General features: G+C 42.3%; 1 protein-coding gene across 3 annotated transcripts in view; it reads right to left on the reverse strand.

The window, feature by feature from the left end:
* The window catches only part of ZFHX3 (zinc finger homeobox 3), a 562,868-nt gene that overhangs the window by 536,937 nt on the left and 1,073 nt on the right, over positions 1-24,858 (reverse strand). The gene's annotated exons all lie outside the window — the stretch shown is intronic.

Genomic DNA, 24,858 nt, shown 5'->3' on the forward strand with positions numbered 1-24,858 from the left:
AGATCCCAGGTTCAATATTCACCAGCAGTTCAGAAACCCTTCTCTGCCCATTTGCCCCATTTAATTGATACAAGGTATGCATATTTGACAAGGAGAAATATGAGATATGTTTATTCACATCTTTGATTTCTCCAAGTTTTCCGCATCATGAACAAGCTGTTCACCATGGAGTCTGAGGTCCTGCATGTTGTGGCCAACACGGCTCCTCCAGGATGAGGTTTTATCGGCATCCGAGCACGGGACAGCTCAACTGTCAGTACCAGCGCCATATATTATTAATACTTTCCTCCCTGCAACTCTGCTGTCACAGCTGGTGGCTTTGCTCTCTCCTTAAACCCTTCTGCTCCAGAGCAGTTCTGGGAGAACCCAGCAGTATTTGCAGTTTGTTCCCAGCTTGTCATACAATAAATACACAAGAGAGGAATTTTACTTTCCTTCCTACCAGAACACCATCTAAATTAAAACAGAAGTGATTTTCTACCTGCACACGTGGAACGAGGCAGTGCCGACCCAGCCAAGCTGTGGGGTCTGGCTGGAGCTGCCATCGCCTCGGGGAGCATCTCCCAGTGAGGTGAGGAGCAACGCGCAGGAGACAGTTCAGTAGAAGGAAAACTAATCAAAACCAGCAGCAAGTTGAAAGGACCTGGAACCAGCAATACAATATTGAACTTCTCACAGTCAGGTCACCAGCACCAACCATGGCAACTTAAGTGGAGATTACTGCGTAATGACCTGAAAGAGGGGCTTGATGGATCATAATCTAGCTCCTTATCATAAGGAACACAATTTATTTCACTACAAGCAAGAACACAACAAACAAAGACTAACTCCATCCTTACTCTTTGAAAAGGTCTGTCCATAGTCAAGGAACAGACTGAAATATGAAAGAGAAACATGTGTCTGCTTTGAGGACAGAAGACCAGAGTCTTGCAATTCTCTGAGCACCAAAATTCACTGCAATCACTGGTGCCATTGTGATTGCTCATTAACAATACACATCTTCCAGCTGACATTTTTCATTTGGACCTTGTGAAAACCACAAATCAAACATACATAAGAAGTCAGCCAACTTCAACCGAGGAAAGGTCTTTAAAAAGCAAGAAAGAAAATAAACCTTTGATAAAATAATTGCTTCTACTGTTATTTTTTTTTTGCTATTTCTTCAAAAACAATTTCTCTTTCTTTCCTGTTCATCTATCTGGTGTCCTGCTGTTGCACAGATGAAAGGTCCAGTCTCTTTAAAATTTCATGCAGGGCTCTTTAGAACATCTCAGTTTTAAATGCCCATGGCAAAGACAACAAAATGTAACAGTAAATGGAAAGCAGATGAAAAACCCTGTTTATATACTTCATAAGGTAGCACATGCGACAGAAGGTGTATTTTCACACCCAAGCACAGTGGCAATAGCCATTATTAAAATCACTGAACCACATAACTTATATTCTCTAAAGCATTGAGCAGAAGTCAGCATCCCAAAATCTGTCTGTAACTTACCAGGCCTGGGTGCTGTTCAATTAATATTACCCGGTAAGAAAAGTTTCCTTCTCCTTCCACCCTTAAAGTAGAGGTTCCTCCAACATTGCACTAGCCTGGCCATAACAACAGAGGACACATTCTTGTGGCTGCGTTAAGGGGTGGAAAGTAATGACCTTGGTGGAATAAAAGCCCGAGTTGTGAGGGATGGATATTCCAGCACGGGCATTGCCGTGGACCAGACATGTCCTGCCACCCACCACCCACCCCAGGCCTGCTGGCTCTGCAGCGTTCTGGTGAGAGGAGCCTGGATTTGCACACACAGGGACACAGGTGCTCTGGATTTGCACACACACACCACTAAGCAGCAGCTGCTTCTGAACTTTCCAAAAACATTTTTTAAAGAGCCTAATTCCCTTTTGCTGGAAATAGAGCATATTCCTATGAAGACAAGCAGATTTCACTGACACTTCCTTGAGGTCATTTTCCTAGACACAAATGGTATGTTTTTACCAAATTCAAAACAACGAGGCCTCACCACCTGTTTCTACAGCTTGTGACGCAGCGTGGTTACCACCACCATCTGAAGCAGCAGCCACCAAGTTGGACAGGTCCGTGTAGGTTTGTAGCACCATTTTGTATATAAGGAGTCTAAGGTATTTTACCAGAACGGTCACCAAATTTAAAACTGAAGCCACAACATCTGTTTCAAGTATCTCTGCTATTGCTGCTCCTATTTACAGTGTTCACAACTCCTTGCACTCTCTTGGATGTGTTTTAACTCCCTGTGGATTTGAAGCAGAAGCCTCACACCTGTGGTGCTGAAGCGCCTAGCGGAGGAAGCAGCAGGTCCCTGCCTGCAAAGACTGGGGACATGTACAATTTAAATAACACACACAACCACAACAGAAGAACCAGTTGCCAAACCTTGAGACACTTCAGGACAGAAATTTATAGGCTATTTTTCAGAGAACCGTCCTGATACCTAATCGTATTCACAGTCCAGAGATGATAATACAGACTTTGACAGAAAAATGGAATGTAGGTGTTTGTGTAGATTCAAGAAAAATAATCTGGCGTTTCAAATTATAAGAACTGTCGAGCCTATCGCATCCAGAGTGCAAAGCAGCAAACACCGCGACAAGGAGCCCCCAGGCCTGCCAGAAACAGGCCCCAGGTGGCTGAGCAGCACGAGACACAGGACATCTCTTGTGAAATGGCACCAGCTTTCCTACATACATAGGATTTTTGATGTGCTGGTTATAATATTGGTTGTAACACATGAAATACAGATGCAAAGACAGGTGACAGGACCTTCCCCTTCAGCAACATGGTAGTTTTAGCTGCATAAACTCATTATGAGTGGAATTATGTTTTGTTCACTAAAAATGAAAAGAACAAACAACTGTATCAAAGTGGGCAGGCCTGGAGGTTTAGACTCTCAGCATCCCGAAACAGAAAATGTTACCCTGCAGGAATTGCATTAATTAAAATACTCTGCTAGCAAATCCCACATAATGATAATGAGGTTTAACCACACAGGGAGATCAGGTGTGCGATGAGAATGACACAAAGTAAAGATGATTCAACAAGGAAAACATCTCTGCCATAGCCTAGAGGTCAAGTTTGGAGAGAACTGCACAATATCACCCACAACAAGAAAACTTATTCTGTATCCAAACGAGCTGCTGATGTACATGCTCATCCTGGATAACCTTGTGCCAAGGCAGTCTCAAAGCCAGCAGAAGTTCAACGGAGCAGCCCTGCAGATAAAGGATGGCATCACAGAGCGATGCACGAGTGAGTCACAGACTATTCGATACCCAGAAATGACTCATGGCTTAATAAATGGGCTTCCTCTGGCCACATACCTTCATCAGATAGGGCTAAGACGACCAAAACCCCTAATTGCATCAGCCATGACAGAGGAAACAATAAGCTTATTCAGTCTAGACTGAGCTCGTGCATCCAGAACCCTTCCAAGTGACAGTGCAGATAACTTTTGTAAAGGTATCAACAGAACATGAAGCACAAAATACCTTCTGTATTACCAAACAACCGAGGAGGTGCAGCAGCCCAGAATAGCCCAACTGGGAGCGAGTCCATCCTGGGCCTGGCACCAGCACACCAGCCAAGGCAGCCACACGCCAGAAAGTACTCACATGCATGTTGCACATACTGTGCATTTTATAGACTATTTATTTTAGCCTATATTGTCCATCTTCCCACCCCTTCGTATAGATAGGTATTGCCTGAGGTATAGCGAAGCAAAATAACCCGGAGTTGCCATGCCGTGGTCCATCAGCGTGGGACAGAGCAGAGAGTGTGGAGCGAGAGGCTCCTCCGGCCAGCGCCGCTGGGACCAGCGTGTCCCCACATGGCCCAGACCCGGCACCAGCCACAGCAATCCCGGCACCAGCCATGGCGATCCTGGCACCAGCCACAGCAGCTGGGGAAGCCCGGCTTGCTCCAGCCGCCCACAGCCCAGGACCCGGCGCTGCTGGTGACTATGCCCATACACAGGCCTTCTGCTTTTTAATTAATGTACATCACAGAAAAACTTCCAACTTAGAATTGTTCCAGTACTCATCGACAAGTATTCCAGCTTGAAATATCCATATATTTAAAACTACTGGACCTGTTTTTCTCAAAATTGGCTTCTACTTCCTCCTTCAACAATGATCACATCTACTGAATTTGAAATTCAGCTTCAATGGTTTTGAGTTTCTTGGCTATGCACAAAGGAGTAATTTAAAAGGGACATTATTTTCACACTAAGATCCAGAAGTCAAACAGACTCTAAACTATTTAAAGAAATATTTGAACGGATAGCAGGCAAGAAAAATTTCAGCTTTAAAGAACTAAAGCAAGCTATCAGTTACTGAAACACTGAAAGACATTAAGCCAATAACAGGTTTTTATCAACTCCTGAAATATTGTTCATATATTAAAATAATATCTTAATATATTGAAATAACGGACTTTCCGCGGGAAGCCACGCTGCAGTTGAAGAGGCGAGGTGTTCCCGCGCGCGATGGCTAGTGCGTCCCACCCTGCGCCCACCGGCACGTACCCCGCACAGCACTGGCAGCACCGCAAACCAACCACCTGGCACAATAACCACCCCATCGTTAAGCACTCTGCGCAATTAGCTGTGGTCAGTGGAAAGCGCATTTCTGCTCGGCCTTTCTACATCTGCTTTTTCCCCAAAGTCTTGATTTGCTGGTTTACTGCTCAAATGCTAAAATTCAACTCTCCCTCCGTAAAGTATTTTAATCTAAAAATAATTTGAAACATGTTTATTTTTAAAAACTTTTACCCTCCCAAATATAATGTTTAAAAGAAAGCAACCTTAAGCATTAATACAGAGTAAGTAATTGCTGCTGCTTTTGTTGCAGATAAATCACTTTTAATCTAAATTAAAAAAAAAAAAAAAAAAAAAAAGATCAAAAGTAATATTAATCTGTTGGCCAGGGAGCCAAAGGACATTCCCAGACATTAACTATTTTCCAAATATGAAAAGCATATTAAATATCTCTCTTAAAACAAGATGTTTTCCTCATGTTTCCTTTGGGGGAAATCTACAGGGCGCGTTCCTCCCCCGGCAAGGCTCAGGCACCCCCAGCCAGGGCAGCCCCGCCGGGCGCCGGCACCACCACTCACCAAGCACCGCACCCAGCCCCAGGGACACCCTCCAGCGCTGAGACACCCCTGGGGACACCGGGGCGGCACCGCCACACAAGGCATCCACGCCACCTCCCCTGTCACCAGCCCTGCACCAATAACCACAGCACAGGCCTGGTTTATATGCGAATTCTGCACTGGAAATTGTCCCGATTCTGCAAATTGATTTTTCCCCAAGCACACACATGGAAATTCCCGGACCCGTCAGCTGTCACCACCGCTCACCACACACAGATTTTGCTTTTATTTCATCATGACCTGCGAATTCTGTTGCAATAGGATCAGAGGGATACACTTGTGCAGTGTAAGGAAATACGATCGGGGTGAGTCCCAAATGAGATCCAGTGAAGCTGCTTTTTCTTGGGCCAGGTCGGCCCAGGCTGGCAGGGCAGCCCAGCGCTGTCAGTCTCCTCATTCCCCACCCGGTGAGAGCAGAAACCTGAGTCGGGGAAGGCGCTATCTCGGGCACACAACCAACAGTAGCAAAGCAGCATTACACCCACGATGTGGATTTGTTACCAGGACAAAAAGAAGTGGGGGAAATGATGCTCAGTGCTGCGTACTGGCCACAAAGAAAAGACCATCAAAAGCATCACTTCTCCCAGAGATTTTTCATCCCCTCTCCCCTCCAAAGGCTTTTTAATGATTTAAAGACACATCAAGAAAATACAGCAGCTTTCTTCCAGTCCAGGAGTGCACTGCCAGTCCAGCCTTCTCCACCCACAGCGGGGCACACCGGGTACCAGACGCAGGGATGTCGTATGTGCGATGCCACCAGCTGTGTCTGATACTTGAATGCCCACTTTCCTCAATCGCGGGTGCAGTGCTCCTAATGCACAGAGGTGGTCTCAATAAACCCCGCAGGCTCCCCACACACAGCCACGGGACACAGCACCTGTGCGCCGAGGCTGCTCCCAGCTCCTCAAACCCTGCTGCCTAAAAGGACAGGGATGACTCTGCTCTCCAGCAATAAAGGCTTCTCAGCTTCTCAGTGACTCCTTCTCCCCACTCCCCCCAGCAGCAGGACGGACCCATGGCCAGGGAAGGCTGCTGAGCAACAGCCAAATCTACTGCTGGGTTTGGTTTGTGTATTTATTTTTAACTGAAGCCAGTCACCCTCATTACTTTTAAAGCATGTGAATTCTGGTCACGTGAATTAGACTCTTCTGTCAAAGTAATTTTCCTGAAAGAGCTGTTTCTCTGGAATAGGCTTCTCATCTGCTAATCCACCAGAGCTGTAGCCACTGGCCTTCCCAAAACAAAAGAATAAGATTTTTTTTCTTCTCAGATACACAAGGTAGAATTGTATTAGTATTTAGTGTACATGTATGATGAGAATAACTGAAATAATAGCTTATTTGTGAAAAAACTGACATAAAACCAATACCCATGACCTCAGAGGATAGGGTAGATGCCTTTTAGCAAGGAGCATTTTAAAAGTCCCTCACTTTTTCAATCTAGTTTCTTCTTCCTGCCTCCCCAGTATCTTTTGTTTTTAAAACAGAATAGCAATAGTATTTGAACTGTGACCAACTCCTAATGAATTAGGATTTTGAATGTTCATCATCCTTCATAAGAAAAAATTCCCATATATCCCAGTGATAAACAGCACATAAAGCACAATGCAAAATGATAAAACTGTTGGAAAGTTGATAAATAACAAACTTTAAAATATTTGAATGTTAAATATTTGATGATGCTCTATTTCCCTGCACTTTGTCAAAGCAAATTTAAGTGAGGATTTGTAAAACGACGCTGCTCACTACCTCTCACCAATGTGGTAGCACACGGCACATTCCAGATGTTAAAAATCCTATTAAGCTGGAATTACTCCCCCAGACTTACCTGCCAGCTCCCAAGTGCCAGGCTCTACAGGTGGCAGCGCTGCTGGCACTCATGTCAGGCCAGAGGAACAGAACACAGCGGGTCCCTCAGCCCAGGGGGTTCCGGCTCAGCAGTGGCCGTGGGGCTCCCTCTGCACCCTCCACACGTCCCAGCTGGGCCCTGACAGGACTGACAACACCTGTGAGATGTTTGGGGTGGCAGCAGCAGAACCCAGCAGCACCCGTCCTGACCAGCACTGCCTGCTCCGCTGGAATGCACACCCTGCTCGGAGCTGGAACACCACAAAAGGAACCTACTGCAATTATTACTGTGTTCTGATGCACTGCTAGATTGATGCTCATCAAACGGAAGATACACAGTCTAAAGTCATTTTCAAAACATTAGAAGAAGAAAAAAATATTTAATATATTTATTCCAACTTCTGTTGGACAAAAATACTTCAGAGTGTACCCACAGCTGACTGTTCATGGGTGTGTCTACACCACTGCTGATACTGACAGACTTGTCACATTCAAAATTCCTGCATAATTGATACAGTAAAAAACAAAGAAAGAAAACAAATAAGCGAGGCTTCCCTCCAACCTTTTTTCTTTCCTGTGAAAGAGATGGTTATCCCTGCTCCAGCAGGACTTCGATAAGCACATGCAGAATGTCCACAGGCTGCAGTTTTTCATTTTCCTCTTGGCTGATCTACAGCTAAGCTGCCAAAATAAACAAACTTACCCTTCCAGTCAGGCTCAAAATGAACCAGCAAACTGAATTTTTATGTCATAAAAGGAAGCAAAAAAAAAAAAAGCAGGAACAGTTAAAATGCTTAAAATATCAACACTTTTTTCCAGGAGGAAAATAAATTTATGAAGATATTAAGCGATGATTTCAGATGCTAATTACACATTCCTCAATGTATCCACCACAGCATCACCATCACAGTCTCCTTTCTGAAGTCTAAGAAGAGAGAAAGTTTGGCCCCATGGCATCAGGGAATAAAAACCAGACTTTTTAGGTCAGAAGAGGAAGAAGCACATATTTTGACAGCTACCTCATCTAACTCATTCTTAGCAGAGAAACAACCTCATTAAAGTACATAGCCTTTGAGTGACATTCCTGCTGCCCAGTGAAAGCTCCAGACACAGCCTGGGGAGGGACCTGATGTCTCTGGAGCTGCAGGGGTGTCCCAAGGTCACCTGCGTGGCCAAGAGCCAGCTCAGCTGTTGGGAGACACCAAGTTTTCTCCTTAGGATTAATTTCTAGACCCAATCTGAATTCCTGATTAAATTATTAAATATTTTATTGTGCATTGCAGACCTGAAAGGTGAACTTTTCTAAAATGCTGAGAACAGAGCAAGCAAAATGAAGATGGCGCAGATCTGAAGACTCCCACAATCACCCCCCACCATGCCCGTCAGCACATCTGGGTGTTATCTGGGCACGGTTCTGCCTGGCAGGCCAGGAACCGCAGCCAAGCTGTGAGGTGCAGCACAGCATCTGCAGCTCCCCCAGCACCACCACACTGCTCACTGCGTCCTGCACACACAAACCACTCCAAATGCTTCACAGAACCAGTCGTGTACTGACTCATGCAAGAGATTTCTCTGACCACTTGGTTCATTAAAAAAAAAAATAAAATAATTACATCATGCTAACTACGTGCTCTTCAGAGGCGCAGTCCCCACCAGGTGAGGCTCAGCTGAGCACTGCAGGAACCTGCAGCCCATGGAGCACAACAGCTCCGTGGATCTGGCCACATGCTGGGGAGCACCGGGGGTCACTTCAGTGTCCATTACACCAGCCCAAACCCCACACCTGCAGGGAGGCAGCTTTCCATCGGCTCCGCAGTAAGGAAATGTCCTTCCCTCCCTTCCCTGGGAAATAGAAGGTGCAAGCCTCACCTAAGGTGTTGCCAGATCATATTTTAGGATGACTGTTTCAATGGAAATGTTTGTAGGGGAACAACGCAAAGGAAACCACTGGTATCCATTCAAACTGCTCTGATCTATTGAGCAGTTACAATATAAATTGTACAAGTAACTGGTACCTGTGCATGGGACAGCAGACCTGGAGATTGAAATTCTTTGGTTTCACTTACCCCTGTGCACTATCCCCCATGCCCTCCCCAGAAAAAGGCACAGAACAATTCCAGGTTTGTGAGCAACCCTGCAGTATGTGCTAAAATAAAAGACAAGCATGAATGTGCACAACTTGCTTTTTTCTGCTTGCAAGATTCATTTCACTTAAGTTTATAGCAGCCTTCTTTTTTCAAGATAAAAACATACCGCAGGCTTCTTACAGAAGCTGTAACTGCGTCCCCATCCTCCAGTGTGTAATTTTTCTTTACATTTGAACTATAACCGAGCACACGTGCTGCTTAATTTATCTCCACTCTTCTCATTAAACTAATTACTCTGTAAAGCACTTGAAGTACTTTAAAATACCAGCATACATCTCCAGCTTGGCTCACTAAGGCCTAGACATGAGGAACGGCTGTGGATCCCGCACCCTGGCGCAGGACTGCAAGCTCAGGCCCAAACACATCTTGGCACAGTCCAGCACTGTTTGAACTCACCGACAGCTGAGGCACCAGGGAACCTGCATGGAGCAGGGGAAATTCTCTGGCAGCTCACACGAAGCACTTTGCATCAGGAAACCGAGGAAAAGGATCCCGACCAGCAGCCAAGGGCTCCAACAGCCCTTCCCAGGCTCCAGCCACCCTGCCCTGCTCTGCACACACAACTCCAGCCTGGGATTCTTTGCCTTGAGGCGGGTTTTCTCGTGCTGCTTGCTTATAGACATGGCCCTACTGTATTTTTTTTTAATTCTCATTATGAAGAGGGAAGTACTAATATGAAAACAGCCTTTGCTTCTCTGCCTATCACTTTGCTTACAGTAATTAAAAAGTTTCTGTTCTTTCTACCTCTGCAGTGGTAACATATCTAGAGAAGTACGAACTAGAGCTGCCCGGCCTCACTCACCAGCACCAGCAGCGCTCGCTGAGCTCCCACTGCACAACCCTTATTACTCATGATAATGTATGAGCCAGAGAGAAAACAGACCTGGTTTTAGAGGCCAGAGCCTACAGTTAAAGGAAAAAAAAAAAAAAAGGAAAAAAACCCCACACAAAATAACCAACACCACACACACACACAGATTTGATCTTTTAAACTGCAATTTTGCTGGAATCATTGAAAAAGAATGAGGATTCCATGATGTCACTTTTACAGTCAATGTTCTGACGATAACTGCACTTTACTGACCTGCCAGTTTGAAGTACTAGTACGCCAATTCACGACTTTGCTGCATAAAAGTGTAAAAATACCAATTTTGAATAAAAAGCGCATTTTATGATTCATATATATGAAAGTACAAATCCCAAGTACCTGCTGCGTCAAGTAAAATACATAAAGCACTATCAGAAAAAACACACTGGAAAAAAGTGAGTGCCACATAAAACAGTCTGGAAGAGTAACTTAAAATGACTTATGTGATGCTTGTCTTTTTTTCTTTTTTTTTTTTTTTTAATGTGCTCTCTCCCTTCTTCCACTTACTGCACTCATTTCCCTTAAAAAAAATATTGCCCTTTATACAGTGCCTTTGTTCGAGCCTTTCAGAGAATAACATAGCATTAACAAAACAGGCAGGCAAATGTAGAGACCAAAAGAGAGCACAACATACATTATACTCAGTTCCACATGAAGGACAAGCTTTGACTGGGAATTTCTGTGGATGGTAAATCTGAATTATCAAATTAATTAAAATTTTATGTTCTTTTCCTTGTTATTCTCATAAGAAGAAAAAAAAAAGAAGAATTATTTCTACAGCATATATCTTAAGATGACTACAGATCCAAAGGAGAACCAGAACAGAATAAATCCCTGGAACACACATCTCCAAGATTTCACTATTATTCATATGGAAAGGCTTAAAATAGCTAGTAATTTGGACACAAACAAAATGAAGCATTGTCTGCAGATCTTTCTGTATCCAATCCTTCAATAAACTTAGCACATAAAATAATATGGTATTACGTGTATTTTATACCAAAGGCAGGTTTCCAATCAGCTCTGTTTGTTTGGTCCTGCAGAGCCCTGGCGAGAGACCCTGCCTGACACCCCCAACAGCAGTGCAGAGGGATGGACACACTGCCAGAGGCACCTGGACAGATACACGGCAAATCTGCGACCCACCTTAGCGCCACCGCCAGACTAGCCTCCCTTCTTTTGAAAAGAAAGTAAAATAACAGAGCTGGAAACCAGTGGAAGATGCAGAGAGCAGGCAGCAGCTCACAGCTGAGCCGCCAGCAGCAGCACAGTTCGATCATGCAGAGCAGCTGCTCCAGCTCCTCTTGTCCTGCTCCAGCTACAATGCCATCGTTGCATTCCCGTGAGACCAAGGCAAGACACCTTTTTTTACTGAAGAGAGGCTAATTTGAATTGGGCATTCAGCTCCAGTTTTCATCACTGACAGCACTCATCACCAAGAAGTTCCTCCCCAAAAACCCTGCACTCTTCACCCCTGTACATTCGCAGATCCCAATTTGAGTCCCTTTCTGAACACAGGCATTGGTCAGAGGTGCCATCGAGCCCCGTCTGGTCCCACAGCCACAGTCAAGGGGTTCTGAAACATGGGCCAGAAGAGGGAGAAAATTCTGATATGGGCATTGTGGTTTTGGACGACCAAGTGTCTCCCTGGAGGATGGAATTTCATCCTGCCCCCGCAGAGACGACTTGTACCAACTGAAGGCCCTGGCTCAGACCAGCCTTGCCAGAGGCTGTTCCGCAGACACCGACGTCCAGCCTGCCCACAGCGCTGCGCCTTGCACCGTGCTCTGCATCTCCACACACGGAGTTAATGGGATTTGTTTTCACACATAGTGCTCAACAGCACTAGATGCTTTGAGTCACACGGTCTAGAAAATTTTCAATTTAATCTCATGGAGATTCTGACTGAACCCTGCTTCTGACATTGCCATAATTAGAAGTGTTTGACATTACATTTTAACAACATTCTTTTTATTGAGCATTTTTGTGTGCAATTAATAACCTAGACTAAAAATAATATTTATGTATATATACACTGCACTATGAAAACCAAGATGTTTTCACTGTAGTATTTCATTTTAATACTTTGAGGTCATGTGGAGCATCTGTTTATATGGATAACTAGAAGCAAAGAGGAATCCATCATGATAACACGCAAATAAGTATGGTGCATTCATACGAAACCAAACACTGAAGTAATAAAAAGGAAGAAGACTACACAGCAGGACAGATATTTCCAGCATTAATGTAGCATTTTCACCTGCTGTGCAGACGCAAATTCTGTGTACATGAATTAACACTTGTTCTTATTTGTTTTCTCACCTTCTTTATAGACCAGAAGCCCTATGCGCATCTTTACCTTCAACTAATATTAAGAAGCGTCCATAGCTGCAAAGATTATTTCTGTTTCTATCCATATGTGGAAAACACGGTTGTTATGTACAGTTCCTGGGGGGAAAAAAAAAAAGTTATGCCAAAAAATAAGAAGAAATATCTGTTTGACTCTCAGCCTTTTATCACCAAAATACCTTTAAAAAAAACACCTTACATCCTTTGAATACTCATCCAAATGCAAATAATAAGACTAAATCAATTTAACATAACTTCTACACCTGCTGGTCGAGCAAAGCTCAGCAGGGAGCTCCTGGACTTCACGTAGGTGGAGACTGGTCTCTGGTTTCTTATCTTAGTGTTGTGTATTAACCTTCTTTTAAGATGAATACTACCCTGAAAACAGTCCTGCATGTGCACTTGTGTCATGCATTTATTTTCACCATCATTCCTCTTGCAAGGTTTAACTAGTTTCTTGCAGATAAAATTCTAAAATATATTTATATTTTCATGGTAGCCAGATACATTTTAATGTCAAAACAAACACCAAAACACATGGTTCTGAGAAAAAAAAAAATCATTACCTCAAACATAAAAACAAAAAGCAGAGTATTGCAAAACTCACAATTGTCACAGCAAGCCTGGAACAGACAAAACCAGCTCATCCTGCAGGGATGATCCACTGGGGAGCACAAGGAGGCCAAGCCTGTCCTGGTTCCTCCCCAAGACAGCAAAGCCCGTGTGTCCCCAGGCAGAGCCCAAGCAGGTGCCCCCTGCACTGGGTGACCTCCCAGGGAACCCCGCAGCTCCAGCTGCCCCCGGGGCCGTTTCTCGATGCGCTGGGTTTCCAGAGCCAGACATGGCGCTCCAGAAAGCGGTAACCACTCAGCCATACACCTCCTCCTCAAGCAAATTCACTCATGAGCATCATTTTAACTGTTGTTTAGATCAACATCTCTTTTCTCTTTCCCCTGCTTTGTCTCCCCAGTCCAAACTGAAATCACGGTCCCTTTCATGTGTATGTCCAACCACAATCTAAACAAATTCAGTTTTACCAAGGCACACCTCTCAGGTTTTGCTTCCAGGCATTCCTTGTTTCTCCTGACTCATCTTCACCAACAGCGATCACCATGTTCACACAAACAACTTGGCTGGTATCCAAGCCTCCTCACCTTTCTGTTTCTTCCGTCAAATCTAACTGCATGCTCTTCCTGCCCAACATCAGGACACAACTTTTCCTTTCCATCCAACTAAATGTCCTGATGGAGCATTTATCACATAACGTCATAACTCCTACAGCCTTCCTCTCTACAGCCTTGATAAAAGCAATCTTGCTCAAACTCTACCCTTTTAAAAGCTGGCTCAAGAATAATTTTCGTGGCTTTTTTTTTTAATATGACAAATCCATCTTTGCAGTTCTACCTATTGCTTACCCTCTCTACTATAAAAAAAAAACCCACAAGTGTGCATGTTTATTGTTAAGGTACTTAATCACTCAAAGTTTATAAAGGGCCTTGCCTTTATTTTTCGTTCACTGTTGAACTCTTTATCTTCACCAAAGATGTTTGCCAATTCATTTTGAAGTAGGATATGCCAATTCATTTTGAAGTAGGATATTTTCACCTCCTATGATATGGTTGTGCCACAGAACATCACAAATATCAGATATCTCTCATCATGCCTCTTATGAGAAGCAATGATAGAACAGCCCTGATTGCCTTCGTTCTGCTAATTAGGAGGGAAAAACCCCTGAAATAAGTTGTTGCCAGTGAGTGCACTAGTGATCACACAGCACAGTAATACAGCACCACAAGAAACTTCTGTAACAGATAATTCTGCCTTCCTGCTTTCTTAAGTCTGACACAAAGCTGGAATAATTAGGATGATGGAGTCTAAGCAGTCCTAGTAAATTCAGCTAAATCTGGTATCACCACAGTTGGGATGCTTAGTTGCATATTTAAATTACTCAAGTGACTAATTTTATAATTTTCTTTTCAATTGCTGAATGCCTTACTTTTAAAATTAGTCCCCTGAGAAGCAGAGGCACAGCGCATGGTGCTGTTAAAGTTAAAAACTTGTTATACTTTAAAAGATTAACATAATATTGCATACATTATTTCTTATTTAATAAAAATTTAATTGTGCATATAATTTGATAATTTAATACCAATAATTTGTTATACAAATCTAGAATGCATTTGTTTATTGTTTTTTTTTTTTTTCTTGGAAGAAGTTACATTCCAAGTTTCTGTGAATAAACATTCTTATTACTAGAACTCCCAATTTTGCTGTATTTTGCCCACAGTCTTCCTAACTGGAACAACACTCATACCCACTGAAACTATAATTTTGTTGTTACTCAGATGTCCTTCAATCAGCCTCCTGTTGTTGTGGAAGGTGCAGAACACTGAGACAGGCAGCCTCGCTTTATTAATGACGTTCTGACAATGCTCCTCGGGCACATCTTCAATGCAAAGCCAGCAACCAGGCACACAAAGCCATGACCAGCACCAACAATGTTTTGTCACCCCTGGAGACAAAATCCTGCCCTACTCTTCTTCCATTGGTGTGCAGTTTCTAGGAGAAAGCCAGACCTCTGGAAACCATTACAAACAGTGCTCACAGTACAACAGGACCTGCTTTCTGCAGAGATGACTCCTTATGTATGACCTTCCAAAAAGCCACACTCAACATCAGTTGTTTATTTCCTCACATAAGGACAACAATTCAGCAAGAGGAAGCACTCAATAAGTTGCACAAGCAACGGCTATTTGCTTGGCTTACAAAATAGATAAAGGAGAGAGTCCTGCTGGTAAGGACACTGCCACTACAATCCTAATTTCTGCTGGGTTTGTACAACACATGGATTTCAGAAAAAAGAAATCCTGCAGGTTCTACTTATAACCTGGATCAATCCTTGTATAACTATGGGTTTCATCCATCCACCTCCTTGCATCAATAGCAGATTCGCAACACTGACCTTGGCAGTTCTGCATACCCTTCGATACACACAGAAGCTATACGTAGATTTTAATAACAGACTGCAAATGGCCACTGAAAACATCTTTAAAAGCATTTGGAAAATCCCATTTTGTTACATCATTGCCAATTATTGTCTCTGGCAAACTAGCCTCTTACTGGCTTGTTGATGTGCAACCTAGTTTCCTGTATCCTGGGGGAAACGGTGATCTCAGGAACCTCTTGATGAAAGTAAAACTCACTCAACAGGATCACAGGAATGACAGATTAGTTATCGTCTGCAGAAATTATGAGAAAGTATTTTCTAATGTGTTCTACCGACATGTTATTTCTTTCCTGTTCTCCACCTTGGCTCTCTGCAGACCTCATCAAAATCTCCAAAGATAACAGGAGCAGTGGTACCAGCTCTGCAGGCTCCCTCTGCAGCCCTGCTCATTCACTGCCAGCCACCGATGGTTCTGCAATGCCGGTGCTGCCGATACCACCGAGACCTGACTGCACCCAGCCCCTCTGCCCTGGGGTAACACAGCCCCACAGCCAGAGCCCTGACTGCTCCCAGCCCATCTGCACCGGGGTAACACAGCCCCACAGCCAGAGCCCTGACTGCTCCCAGCCCCTCTGCCCTGGGGTAACACAGCCCCACAGCCAGAGCCCTGACTGCTCCCAGCCCCTCTGCACCGGGGTAACACAGCCCCACAGCCAGAGCCCTGACTGCTCCCAGCCCATCTGCACCGGGGTAACACAGCCCCACAGCCAGAGCCCTGACTGCTCCCAGCCCATCTGCACCGTGGTAACACAGCCCCACAGCCAGAGCCCCCAGCCCCTCTGCCCTGGGGTGTTGGTGCTGCTCACATCGGTTTTGCCCTGGATGGGTAACAGCCCAACAGCCAGATGCCGCATGCAAACAAAATGTTGGAACTAGTCTCCCAAAACTCCTGCTTCACTGTACTCCGTTGAGTTCCCTCATTCTTTTATTATTTTATTTTTTATACTTCTATTTTCCCTGGCCAAATATAGCAGCTCTGTTTTCAAAGCACCTGTTTCTGTTAAATTCATTTCTAGCCTATCCTTCTATTGCTCGGGAAGGCATTATCTGAACACAGCAGTGACATAAAAGTTCAAAAGCCCAGATATTTTTCCCTTCAAAACCAAAACAAGAGCAACAGCCACTCCTTCCCAAAACCAAGAACACAATCCTGCACCCATGTGCCCAACAGCAAGTCATATTAGTGTATTTTGTCCAAAAGTGTAATCAAGAGTAATTACGTCACTACAAGAAGAATACCAGAGGATGTATTTTTCCACTGGGGGCAGAGGGGAGAAAAAATCTTCAAGTCCTAATAAATTTCCACCTTCACGCAGCTGTTAAAACCATTAAAACATACTAACTTTAGCTCTTGGTACTCAGAGAGTAAAGGGTTATTTCCCTCACACAAAAACAAACTTCTCATATAATGTAGTTTTCACAGAACTACACTAATGTCCTCACGCAAAGGTCAATAAAATACACACAGCAATCTTCTAAAGCTTGCTGCTAAGAAAACTGACTTTTCAATCTGGTAAGCCTATACACAATCTTAATATAACATACAGATGACCTTACTAAGCTCTTCTACCTTCTATAAATTTAAATTAATTGTATCATTTTATTTAAGTTCCCAACTTGCTGTGGTGTATTAGCATATTAAAATTAACTCTGCAGGCCGTAATCACTTTACCTTAATAAAACAACTTACCAAGGCAAATTTGATAAAATTATAGTACCCCCTTGTGGTGTTACCTTCATACCCCAACAGAACATTTCTTAATATTATATTCAGAAAAAATCTTCTTCTGTCAAGCTCAGTGGATAACTAATTAACCTTTTCTAGAATCCAATATGAGCAAAGGGAAATTAAAAGGACTATCACCAGAATCTGAGAATGGATGAGCTAGAAAGACATTTTTCCTTAAGCTGAGAGTGTAATCTTTAGTAAAACCTTCTGCATTTTTACACCAACAAACAGCATATAATGCTTTAATATGAAAACAGCATTTGGGTAATTGTCTCCACGATGCAACACCAGTAAAGAATGCCTCTATTAAAAAAAAAATCCTGAAAAACAGTCAGCTTATCAGTTATAAAAGCAATTTAAGAGTTCACCATTTAATGATTCTGTCTCACCTTGTACGACGTTTCCTCTCACTGAATTTAAATGACTCTGGCCCTTCAATTCCAGAAGCCCCCGAACTCTTCAGTTTCCCATTCTCTAATATTTATATACATATATATATATATATATCTCCCACACTCTCCTCTCACCTCACTATGAAAACAATTATAATAATGATAATTAAAGCTTAAAAAAAAAAAAATATATATATATATATATATATATATATATATATATAATTGTTCCATTTTCTTCATGATTATATGGTGAGAGTTTCAACCAGTATCTGGCCAGACTGAAGTGAAAAAGCTGATTTTATTTGCATTAACCTACTGGCTTACTAACTAATATATCTATCAATATATCTTGGTGTGTAATCTCCACATGAGAAACAAGGGAAAGGATATCAAAGCACACCAGTGTCCACAGCCTGGCACAGACAAGATGACACAGAAGCTGCTAAATACCTGAAGCAAACATTCACTGCACCCAACAGGAACTGCTGCTGAACAGCACTGGAGCTGTGCAGGAACCTACAGGCACATTTTGAGTGGCCAACAGCCCGCTCAGCACCGGCTGTGTGCCCCATCTCACCGGCTGTGTGCCCCATCTCACCTGGCAGCCCGGACATGGTCAACCCCAGGGATTTTAACCCCACTGTCTACCGAGCGCAACACGTTACCTTCCATCACAACACAAGTATGCAAAAAAATGAACCTCCCCATGACAAGCAAAGCTTTACCTAGACAAAAGTACACATAGCCTGCAGTCAAATGTCAGGAATAAGGATGGAAAAAAGAGAAAGTGAAAGAAATAGACTTAAAGAGATTTTATCCAGGCAAGAGACAACCTCCTGCTTAACATACACATGCCATTAAGAATTCTTCAACCAAATCATATGGACCTGCACACACAGAACATGTTAATTCTTCTTCTTCCTTACAGAAGTAATGATGAAAGTATCTTGGCTCCAGGAGGGACTGGTTTAATTCTGCTTCAGCACTCAGTTCTGCCTTTCATTTTCCTACTGACTTTCTGAAGTTCCATGGAAAGCCATTGTTGTTAAACAGCAGTGAGTGTTATTCTCACAGCAGTGTACACTAATAATAATTCAGTGTGGTGTCATGGAAGGCTGTGAGCTCTTGGCTGAATTTATTTGAAAAATAAAGTTTGATTTTTTTCTCAGAGATCTTTACTTAAGTCAGCATGGAACTCTTGTAAAAGATAACTACCAATAAGTCACAACTACCCAAGGAACAGCCTTTTTATTTTATTTTTTTATTCCTTGCTCACCATGACAACATAATAAATGAGCCCTGAGAGACTAGCAGTGCATAACTATTTAAAATTTTGTATTTTATCTTTCATTGTATGCTTCCAGACATAACACTCATGATCTATTTTTTAAAATCCTCTTCAGTGTCTCCAAGTGAAATACACCAATTCCAGCTGCAATATACAATAATCAGAAATACGCCTTAGCTGTGATTCTAGGTAACAGTTTACAAAACTAGTCTTATAGTATTTTTGCGATCCATTAATAATTACTTGCTCCTATAAAAGAAAAGCAACTAGCCAACAGTTCCAACATCTGCTTTTTCAATTTTTGTTTTGAGTTCTGTTGAAAGTCTCTGTATTCTTTCATACATGACTAATAGGAAAGATACAAGACTAATAGGAAACATAACTGCAACTTCACTTACGGTTGGTTTCAGTTAACAGATGGTCTTTAAACTATCCAACATAAAAGCATTCATTTTAGAAAAACTGACCCCAAAACTGCTTCATAAAATAAAGTATTTCAATTTTTTTCTTCTCCTCAAAGCTTTAGGGTCTGTCAAGACACTACAGTATAAGAGGCCCCAGGGTTTAAAAAAGAATTCTGACCTTAAATATCAGAGACTAAAGGTTTTGCAATACAAGTATCAGAAGTAATACACGCACTATACAAGAAGGTGGGCCTCCTAGACTACATCTTCTCTTGTTAAATTTCAAGTGCCAAAATAAAATGACAGCAAAGTGATCTGCAAATCCCTGTGCTCCAGCGGAGTGCCAGAGAGGCCCGGCAGAGCTGCAGTGTGCCAGTGGCACAGCAGGAACTGTGGCGCTGCGCTGGGCTGGGCTGAGCTGAGCTGCCTCCTTCTGCAAAAAACACCACAAGTCAGCCACAAAGAAACATTTTCTTTAATTTCTCAGTAATAGGCTTTCACAGGCATACAGATGAGGGTGACAACAGTACGAGCCCTACTTCCAAACGATTTAATGTAGAATATGGTGAACTAAAAGCTTGTCCCCCACATACCTTGTCCAGTTGAAGAGAGTTTCCTTAGCAGCGATAAACAGGTTTGGCAAGACCTGTGTTGTCCCACATTTCTTATTCTGACAACACCACTGCAGGTTTGCCCTGTTCGAACACAACCACAAACCTGCTGCTGACCATGGCCAAGGAACGGCTAGCAGAGCAGATACACCTTTGGTGCTTATGGGCGGTGTTTTGGTGCACGAACCACCACTATCGAGAGCTCTGCGACAACTTTGCTGTGAGCGCTATCTGCTTACATGGGGCTTTTCCTGAAGGTCCGTCTACAAAAGAAACCAAGAACAAACCAGCCAAACAAAAATCCCAGCTGTTGTCCAAAATTTCTCCCAAGCTCATGCACCACACTTGGCACAACCCGGGGACAAGCAGGTACCACCACAGCACCGCGCATTTATCCTGGCACCCCAGTGTGTGCCCACTGCCATCTGAACAGGGGCTGATGCCCCTGCCCTTTTCACACTCGTCCTTCCATGTGTAACAACAGCAGCCCGACTGAAGCCAAAACATCAAGAGCAACTTCACAACACATTTTTTGGGTTAACGATTAAAGATCATGATACCCAAAATTACATCACCAAATACTTTTTGCTTCTCTTTCAAAGGTGCCTGTGGAACAGCCCAGGAGCGCTGGCGGCAGCGGCTGCCCGGGCACAGCAGCTCTCCCCAGGAGGAGACTGGTGGCGGCAGCATTTTCCATGGAAAAACACAGAATTCACTTTTGTAACATTCAATTTACACTTAGATTCTGAGCCCCTTGCTCACACACAAGGATATTTACCCTTGCAAATCAGTCCCTCCCACAGAGCTAGGTCTGTTAACAAAGTGCCCGTATGAGCCATCAATATTTTGGCCTCGACAAGAAGCTAAATTTTCCTATCTGCTAACATTCAAAAAGTCTCTCAAATACAAGTGTAGAAACAGATGAAGCAACTGAAGCTTGCAAAATAGCACTATACCCTAGCAGCACGGCTCTTTATTTTAAATATTTATAATCACTTCCTAACCAGAATTCTTTCAGCTTTGCAGAGGTATATGAGCACTTAAAAACACACACACACACCCCACACCAATCTCTAGTTTAAAAAGTATTATTTAAAAAAAAAGTCACACAAGAATTAGCACTGGGAAAAAGTTAGCGAATAAATCAAAGTTAAAAGTAAGTTTCTTTCTCTCAGACAGTCTGTTTTTCCAGATGCATCATCAGCATCTGCATGTTAGCAATTTTTCATTATTTATAAATGTATTACAGGAACACAGCCAAGCTACAAGCCAAGAAGTCCAACACACACATTTTTAAAAATAGGGAATGTGTCTTGGTTATAGAACAAAAGAACTCGTTTTATCACTTGGCTTTACCGCTTGAGAAAATGGCTCCTGGTGTGCTGAACTCCATGATAAATGTGCCCCCTCTAGATCTTTATTGCCCTTGTAAATCACAGGACTGACAGCAGTTAATAAGAAAGCTTTTGAGTGGTTTTGAAGTTTTGCTTTGTACAAATAAAATCTCATATTAAAGAATTTGCTAGTCCTCAAGGTGTGGAAAAATGAGTATGACTAGAACCTGTTGTGCCTTTTTTTTTTTAACCATTTGTTTCCACTATTTTTTCAAAAAGCATTCTGCAGCAAGGATGCCAGAATAAAACAAGCAAACCACTCTGTATTGAAATGTAAAAATTAGGGTCAGTGACTTAATTATTTAAGTGTACAATATAAAACATGAAAGATTTTTCCATATTTACATTAGATGTTGACAATACTTCTACAGACTATTTTTAACTAAAGAAAGTGATGATTCCAAAAACTACCAATCAAAATTCCACTGTGACACTGTTGTGGGGACAATAGGATTATTTGAGTCACCAGCTAACCCATAGGTATGGACAAAAGTTTTAAAATCCATTGGCAGAAACCACAGCAATATTCACAGACAGCCAAATTATGGTAAGTAGCATGAGCTCAACTTATATACATATGTTTTAATCACAACAGTACCTTATGGGGAAGCAAAGAAATAAATTATTACAAATATTTACAGATCATATTGTAAAATGTACGAATCAATTGATAATTACAGCTTTAAAAGTTGCTTTAGAGAGTACATTCTAGAATAGATATTTGGACAAAAGGGTTATTTGGAGGTGTTTGCAGCAAAGTGCAGTTGGATAAGGACACTCTTTACAGCATCATGCATTGACTGCACAGAATCAGCGCCTCACTGAATTACAGTTTAACCAAAACAAATGAGAATGAATGTTGTGGTGGCTCGCTGTTGTGCTTCCACAGCTTGCATCACCCTTGTTCAATTCCAGGCAGCATCTTTCCTTCTAAAACAGTTTATGACACAGCCTGGCCAAGGAAATCTTAACAGGAAACTATGGTTATTTGGACAAACCTAAACGTATTTATAGGGAAATAAATCTATTTCCTGTTCAAACTGGTGGTACAAAGGTATTATGTGACAAACTATCAACAGGTCTAAAGAAAGCCTAGCTTCTCTTGACTGGGTCTTAAAACAAATTTTAGAAGGCATCTCAAGGAAAATGCAGGTAAGTGGACATTGCCTCTTTAACTGTTTGGTTCCCCCTGCCCCAATCTAGGAAAAATAAAGTAGGGTTTTTCTTTAAAAACAAAGACAAACAGTATTAGAGAAGTACATTCATTAGCATCATTTCCAATTAGCGTCCAAAGTATCAGGCGTCAGTATTTCCCAGCTGCATGGATCCTTTGCAGCCAAAGTCCCAAGGATGTCACTTATCACAAACAGACCCTGGAAAGCTACAGAGAAGCAGCAAACCTGCTGGCAGCATCACTGCCTGGAAACACAAACCAAAGGTGCTCAGGAAATGTATGATGATCAGGCTCTTCTGCGATTCTGCCAAGACAACCACCTCCATTTGGTTTTTCCCCATTACAAATTCCCATCACTGCCCCGTCCACCACCCGATACCGACAGATTGGAAGAGACAAGAGAAAGGCGGCAGCAGCATCCCTCACCCACGGTGCTGGGGTGGAGGGCAGCCTTGCTTCAACTAGAAAACAGCTGGTAAGCAGAGGCTCTGTAAAACCACGCTTGGTGGCTGCCAAGAGAACACGGCATCAAGCTAATAAGTATCGAGTCCCAAACGTAACACAGGACATTTCACAGGAATAAAACCTGAGTTTCTGAAACATCTAGTTATGTCACAGTTTCAAGACAAATACTAATTCCTGATTGAAGGTCCGACATTCCTGAAGTACAAGTGTGATCGCCAGGGCTGGAAAAGGGGTCAAAACATGACAAAAGAAGTGGAAACTCCCCAGAACCTGAGTACTGACAGGTGCCACACACCATCGTGGTTCCTCGCTGCCAACTTCAGGTTATCAAGGTCATTACTGAAGGAACACTAGAGGTTGGTTTAACGTTTATAATCATTAATTTGATTTTTAAACTATTTTACGATGACCTATTCTTATTTTTCAATCCAGAAATTATTCTTAAACCTCTGACAACAGTTATGTGTAAGTCTTGGGTTTTGTGGGGTGTGTTTTAGTTGGTTTGTTTCTGTTTGGTTGGGTGGTTTTGTTTGTTTAAAAAAAAAAAAAAAATCACTTGTTCCATTTAATGAACAAAATGCAGCTCGCTCCCTCCCTCCCCACCTCAGGTCTGTTGCCAGGTGCTCACATACTGCAGAACCCCCGAAACTTTGAGTTTCAGCTCAGCAATCATAGGTAAGTATTGATGTTTGCCACTCTACGTTAAATTACATCAAACATCAATGCAATCAACTCATTAGCTGTTTTTTATTGAGTACCAACATTCATTACTTACTTCTCAATTCTTTGATTAAGCAACATATTGCCTGTATTCCCAGTCTACATGTACCAGCTGATTAGCTCAATAATACTGATAATCTTCTCAAGTCAAAAGAGCTGGGAAGGGAAGTCACTGAAATCCCTATGAGCAGACTCAATTTACTCCTTTGTGTACAACATCAATACACTAAACTATTGGCAATACAATCCAGTAAATGAAACTTCAAATGTCTTAAGTTAGAGAGTAATTTTAACAAAAAGTCACAGCAGGTCATTAAAATGCCCCTTAATTGTCTGTAGATCATACTCCGTTATCCTTCCACAACCTTCCTGCCATGCTGAGATTTTAAATCTCTCCTGACTGATGTACGAACCAAGAAGAGAATTGAAGTGTGATTGTCACATACGAGTCTGAATGCCAAAGGTCAGAGCAGCTCACTGGTACGCTGGCCCACTGATCCAAATTTTATATCTTTTCTGTCCCTTGGTTATTGCCTGACATGATTTAACAACTGTAATTCCTTATTTAACGATGTCAAAGGTTTTTAGGAAATTGACTGTATTTCACCAACGATATATTTCTTCTTGATTACAGAGTGGTTAAAATTATTTTAAACCAAGACAGCAAAATAAAGCAGTAATAAAATCAATAAAAGGTGCTTAAAACATTCCTTCTATTAGGTAATGGCATTTAAAATATCCGTAGCTTGTAATGGCACTTAGGATATGCCCAAAAATCAATGAGCTAAATTACTTATTGAACTAGTTAATTTGAACATTGAGTTTTATATGTATATTGATAAAACAAGCTACAAGAATACCGGCTATATTTGAATTTCACGGTAAGATATCTCCCTCTGCTGGAAAAGTCCCTAAAAACTCGCCCAGATTTTTTTTTTAAAGCAACAGCACTTAAGGATGTAACGTCTAAAAAACTCCACAAGAGGTCTCTGATTCTCGTCGAGTGTGGAAACGAATGCTGGTTTTGCTGAAATCTGCTCAGCGTTAAAAGATGCGAAACAGCAACACAAAACTTTAGATTTCACACAGAACACCGGACCTGAGAAATATGCAAAAAACACATAAAGTGGGGAAAGTATAGAAATTAAGGGCTATTGTAGTGCTTTAAAAACAGCAAGGCTGTCCCTCAAGGATTTGCTAATACTCTTCATGTTAGTAACTCCTCCATAGTGAAATCAGAAATAACAGCCTCAGGTTCTATTTTCTTGTTAGAAATACAAAAGA

The sequence above is a fragment of the Streptopelia decaocto genome, assembly GCF_964273445.1.
Source record: "Streptopelia decaocto genome assembly, chromosome: 11".
Classification (NCBI taxonomy): Eukaryota; Metazoa; Chordata; class Aves; order Columbiformes; family Columbidae; genus Streptopelia; species Streptopelia decaocto.